Raw genomic sequence first — 6550 nt, forward strand, 5'->3', positions numbered from 1 at the left:
CAAACTCTTCAAGATAGCTCCCAGAGGTATTTATGTGAAATTAACCTATTATGGATGTATGTTCTAAGGTTCTTAAAATACCAAAATATTTTCTTTATGGCTTTCCTGGTGTTAGTTTTAATTTTGCATGCATCTGCCAGCTCTTTGACAATGTCTTTATCTCCATGTATTTAAGTATGTAATTATTTTATTGCATGGAGTTATGTAAAGAATTGCACTTTGTACATAGATCATAGAATTGGATAAATTTTTCATATTCTTATCATCATTAGAATATTTTAGTGAATAGTCCCACCTCTTTCAGGAATTCTACTTACTCCAGTTGTTGGTAATATGTGAAAATGAAGTCATTAGAGAAGGAATATGCTGGCCAGTTGATCTTTAGCGTTGTGATTACAAGTGACTGTGCACAACCAAAGAATTTTTGGAGTTCTTGTTAAATTGGTATGATAATTATTTGGGGGGACAAGAGTTAAGCACAGGAATTGAATTGTGAAGGGAGTTAGTTTTGCATTCTAAATTGCAGTTTTCAGGCTCTGTCTGAATTAGTTTTAGTACTTTTAATTTTATACAGAGAGACAACAGCAGTTTTCACAGTTAAAATATATTAAGTAGAGTAAGAGGGAGATTCTGCCAAAATGTATTTATGCAGCATTATATATATATATATTTTTAATTAACGGAAATAAAGAAATTAACCCAACATTTAGAGATCATACCATTCTACATATGCAATCATTAATTCTTAACATCGTCACATAGATGCATGATCATCATTTCTTAGTACATATGCATTGGTTTAGAAGAACTAGCAACATAACCGAAAAAGATATAGAATGTTAATATAGAGAAAAAAATAAAAGTAACAATAGTAAAATCAAAACAAAACAAAACAAAACAAAAACCTATAGCTCAGATGCAGCTTCATCATTTCCAAATATTGTCTCCCATTGTGAAGGCTGTCTTTCTACTTTCTTGATGAAGTTCTTTGATGCACAAAAGTGTTTAATTTTGAGGAGTTCCCATTTATTTATTTCCTTCTTCAGTGCTCTTGCTTTAGGTGTAAGGTCCATAAAACCGCCTCCAGTTGTAAGATCCATAAGATATCTCCCAACATTTTCCTCTAACTATTTTATGGTCTTAGACCTAATGTTTAGATCTTTGATCCATTTTGAGTTAACTTTTGTATAGGGTGTGAGAGATGGGTCTTCTTTCATTCTTTTGCATATGGATATCCAGTTCTCTAGGCACCATTTATTGAAGAGACTGCTCTGTCCCAGGTGAGTTGGCTTGACTGCCTTATCAAAGATCAAATGTCCATAGATGAGAGGGTCTATATCTGAGCACTCTATTCGATTCCATTGGTCGATATATCTATCTTTATGCCAATACCATGCTGTTTTGACCACTGTGGCTTCATAATATGCCTTAAAGTCAGGCAGCGCGAGACCTCCAGCTTCGTTTTTTTTCCTCAAGATGCTTTTAGCAATTCGGGGCACCCTGCCCTTCCAGATAAATTTGCTTATTGGTTTTTCTATTTCTGAAAAATAAGTTGTTGGGATTTTGATTGGTATTGCATTGAATCTGTAAATCAATTTAGGTAGGATTGACATCTTAACTATATTTAGTCTTCCAATCCATGAACACGGTATGCCCTTCCATCTGTTTAGGTCTTCTGTGATTTCTTTTAGCAGTTTTTTGTAGTTTTCTTTATATAGTTTTTTGTCTCTTTGGTTAAATTTATTCCTAGATATTTTATTCTTTTAGTTGCAATTGTAAATGGGATTCGTTTCTTGATTTCCCCCTCTGCTTGTTCATTGCTAGTGTATAGAAATGCTGCAGATTTTTGAATGTTGATCTTGTAACCTGCTACTTTGCTGTACTCATTTATTAGCTCTAGTAGTTTTGTTGTGGATTTTTCCGGGTTTTCAACATATAGTATCATATCGTCTGCAAACAGTGATAGTTTTACTTCTTCCTTTCCAATTTTGATGCCTTGTATTTCTTTTTCTTGTCTAATTGCTCTGGCTAGAACCTCCAACACAATGTTGAATAATAGTGGTGATAGTGGACATCCTTGTCTTGTTCCTGATCTTAGGGGGAAAGTTTTCAATTTTTCCCCATTAAGGATGATATTAGCTGTGGGTTTTTCATATATTCCCTCTATCATTTTAAGGAAGTTCCCTTGTATTCCTATCCTTTGAAGTGTTTTCAACAGGAAAGGATGTTGAATCTTGTCAAATGCCTTCTCTGCATCAATTGAGATGATCATGTGATTTTTCTGCTTTGATTTGTTGATATGGTGTATTACATTAATTGATTTTCTTATGTTGAACCATTCTTGCATATCTGGGATGAATCCTACTTGGTCATGATGAATAATTCTTTTAATGTGTTGTTGGATACGATTTGCTAGAATTTTATTGAGGATTTCTGCATCTGTATTCAGTAGAGAGATTGGTCTGTAGTTTTCTTTTCTTGTAATATCTTTGCCTGGTTTTGGTATGAGGGTGATGTTGGCTTCATAGAATGAATTAGGTAGTTTTCCCTCCGCTTCGATTTTTTTGAAGAGTTTGAGGAGAGTTGGTACTAATTCTTTCTGGAATGTTTGATAGAATTCACATGTGAAGCCATCTTGTCCTGGACTTTTCTTTTTAGGAAGCTTTTGAATGACTGATTCAATTTCTTCACTTGTGATTGGTTTGTTGAGGTCATCTATGTCTTCTTGAGTCAAAGTTGGTTGTTCGTGTCTTTCCAGGAACCCGTCCATTTCCTCTAAATTGTTGTATTTATTAGCGTAAAGTTGTTCATAGTATCCTGTTATTACCTCCTTTATTTCTGTGAGGTCAGTAGTTATGTCTCCTCTTCCATTTCTGATCTTATTTATTTGCATCCTCTCTCTTCTTTTTGTCAATCTTGATAAGGGCCCATCAATCTTATTGATTTTCTCATAGAACCAACTTCTGGTCTTATTGATTTTCTCTATTGTTTTCATGTTTTCAATTTCATTTATTTCTGCTCTGATCTTTGTTATTTCTTTCCTTTTGCTTGTTTTGGGATTAGTTTGCTGTTCTTTCTCCAGTTCTTCCAAGTGGACAGTTAATTCCTGCAGTTTTGCCTTTTCTTCTTTTCTGATATAGGCATTTAGAGCAATAAATTTCCCTCTTAGCACTGCCTTTGGTGCGTCCCATAAGTTTTGATATGTTGTGCTTTCATTTTCATTCGCCTCGAGGTATTTACTAATTTCTCTAGCAATTTCTTCTTTGACCCACTCGTTGTTTAGGAGTGTGTTGTTGAACCTCCACGTATTTGTGAATTTTCTGGCACTCTGCCTATTATTGATTTCCAACTTCATTCCTTTATGGTCCGAGAAAGTGTTGTGTATGATTTCAATCTTTTTAAATTTGTTAAGACTTGCTTTGTGACCCAGCATATGGTCTATCTTTGAGAATGATCCATGAGCACTTGAGAAAAAGGTGTATCCTGCTGTTGTGGGATGTAATGTCCTATAAATGTCTATTAAGTCTAGTTCATTTATAGTAATATTCAGATTCTCTATTTCTTTGTTGAGCCTCTGTCTAGATGTTCTGCCCATTGATGAGAGTGGTGAGTTGAAGTCTCCAACTATTATGGTATATGTGTCTATTTCCCTTTTCAGTGTTTGCAGTGTATTCCTCACGTATTTTGGGGCATTCTGGTTCGGTGTGTAAATACTTATGATTGTTATGTCTTCTTGTTTAATTGTTCCTTTTATTAGTATATAGTGTCCTTCTTTGTCTCTTTTAACTGTTTTACATTTGAAGTCTAATTTGTTGGATATTAGTATAGCCACTCCTGCTCTCTGAGCATTAGTTGTCTCAGCTCCTGTATCTCATTTGAACTATTGGTTTGTTCCTTTGACTGGGCCATATTTTCAATTATTTGAGCGTGATCTGTTATCTTCTGTTGGCGTCTGCGCATTTAGACAGATTTCCCTGGGTATTGGATCCAAAAGTTTGGAAGATTTTTCTGTGAAATCTCTGGGTTCTGTTTTTCTTATCCTGCCCAGTAGGTGGCGCTCATGGCATACGTTTGTCTGCGGGTCCCACCAGTAAAAGGTGCTGTGGGACCTTAAACTTTGGAAAACTCTTGCCCTCCGGGGGGTTCGCTAGCCAAAGCAGCTTGAGCCGGCCCGGGGTCCGAACGCAGGGAGGGTTTCTGGTCGCCGCAGCCCGGGAAAGAGCCCGTCCGAATTTCCTAGTCGGCCCTGGGCGACAAGCGTGGCGGGAGGGCGCCAGCGGCAGTGGCCCGCCTGAGAGAGTGCACATTCCCTGGGAGTCACGGGTTTGGAAGGGGCCTCCCCCACCCGTCACCGTTCTCCACAGCCTGGGGATTTCCGATCCAATTCTCTCAGTTGGTCCGGGGGCTGCGCGTGGTGTGGGCGCCAGCCGCCTTGGTTTCAGGGGACCGCCTCTCCAATTCTCCCAGCCGGCCCGGGAAGGGGGAAGGGAGTAACTCCGGCCGCTTGCCGCCCCGCCTGGTGAGGCCCGCGCGCCTCCGCAATCTCACCCGAGCTGCTTCTCTCAGCCAGCCAGCTGTTCCAGGGTGGGGTACGCTGTCTTTTTTATCTCTGTTGTGGCTTTGGGAGCTTTCTGTATCGTTTCTACTCCCCTAGTAGCTGTCCTGGAGAAGAAACTAAGATCCGCGCGTCTTACTAAGCCGCCATCTTCCAGGAAGTCCTTCAGCATTATATTTTGAATGCAATTTATCCTTTCAGTAAGTACACTAAGTCATAAATTCCCATATCTCAATATATTCTAGAAATTATTTTTATTATATTCTATTGCAAGTGATGTGTACAAATTCATTTGTGTAAAATTATGAAATTTATATTTAGTATGAACTCTCACTCTCCTCTCTATTTTTGTAGCTCTTCTTGTTTTTCATCTCTCTCCTTGTTTTTACTTCATTCCCTTGGTCTCAAAAATGTACATATACTATAACTGTACTTTAAATCTTATAGAAATTAATCTAGGACACACTTTCCTACCTATGATTAATGCAAACACAAAGTCTGTTGTTTGATTTTTCTTGTATTAAATATAATTGACATTCCTTTTGGGGGTAATATGGAAGACAATTGATATGTAGATACCAATGAGAAAATCATATATTAAAATAGTTGCCTATAGAAACTCTTGATCTGAAGTTATAAACATGATAGAATTCAACATTCTTTTTTGGAAACAATAATTTATAAAATTTTGATATTGACAAGAGGCATGTGCTAACAAAGGATGGATCAGAAAAATGGAAGTTCTTTTACTGGATTTATCTTATTAGGCTTCTCTGATAGACCACAACTGGAACTAGTTCTCTTCATGGTTCTTTTCATATTCTATATCTTCACTTTGCTGGGAAACACGACCATAATTGTATTGTCCCAAGTGGACCTTCATCTTCACACCCTTATGTACTTTTTCCTCTCCAATCTAAGCCTCCTGGACCTGTGTTATACCACCAGCATTGTTCCACAGCTCCTGGTTAACCTCAGTGGAAAGGACAAATCCATCTCCTATGTTGGTTGTGTAGTTCAGTTGTATATGGCTCTAGGCTTGGGGGGTACAGAATGTATTCTCTTGGGGGTTATGGCTTTTGACAGGTATGCAGCTGTTTGCAGTCCCCTCCACTACACAGTAATCATGTACCCTCGTCTCTGTGCCCTGATGGCTTCTGCTTCCTGGCTTGCCGGTTTTGTCAACTCCTTATTGCAGACGGTGCTCATCTTCCTGTTACCACTTTGTGGAAGAAATAAATTAGACCACTTTTTCTGTGAGGTGCCACCATTGCTCAAGCTTGCCTGTGTTGACACCGCTGTGAATGAATCTGAGCTCTTTTTTGTCAGTGTCATCATTCTTCTCGTGCCTGTTGCACTAATCATGGTTTCCTATGGTCGGATTGTCAGGGTGGTCTTACGGATAAAGTCAGCAGCAGGACAGAGAAAAGCTTTTGGGACATGTGGCTCTCACCTCATAGTGGTGTCCTTGTTCTATGGTACGGCCATCTGTGCTTATCTCCAGCCCAGCAACAACTGTTCTCAGGATCAGGGCAAGTTCATAGCTCTCTTCTATACCATCATTACACCCATGATCAACCCTCTCATATACACTCTGCGGAACAAAGATGTGAAAGGAGCAGTTAAGAAGGTGCTTTGAAAGGACGATGTGTCCACGTGACTTCATTGGAAGGACTCTGAATGTCAGAGCCCTTTATATATGTGATTCTCCATAGGTTATCCAAAATATCCCTGACAACTCTCAAAGGAATTTCCTATTCTAATTCTCTTAGAAAAATAAATGTTCAAAATAATTTCATGGACTCGGGACAACCTCCAAAGATGTTGATTCAGTATTTCTAGAGCATCTGCATTTTTATTATTTTAAAAACAGTTCCACTGGTTTTTCTTATCTGTATCCTATTCTGAAAACATTATTCCATTTCTACTTTCAAAAAGACATTATTTGAGGAGATGCAAGGGTAGTTCAGTGATAGAATTTTCTCCTGCCATGTG

At 38.3% G+C, this 6550-nt stretch overlaps 1 pseudogene; it reads left to right on the forward strand.

Moving 5' to 3' along the window:
* Window positions 1–5261: 5261 nt before the first annotated feature.
* Window positions 5262–6194, forward strand: LOC143669022 (olfactory receptor 2B8-like; annotated as a pseudogene).
* The last annotated feature ends 356 nt before the right edge of the window (window positions 6195–6550 follow it).

The sequence above is a fragment of the Tamandua tetradactyla genome, chromosome 25, assembly GCF_023851605.1.
Source record: "Tamandua tetradactyla isolate mTamTet1 chromosome 25, mTamTet1.pri, whole genome shotgun sequence".
Taxonomy (NCBI): domain Eukaryota; kingdom Metazoa; phylum Chordata; class Mammalia; order Pilosa; family Myrmecophagidae; genus Tamandua; species Tamandua tetradactyla.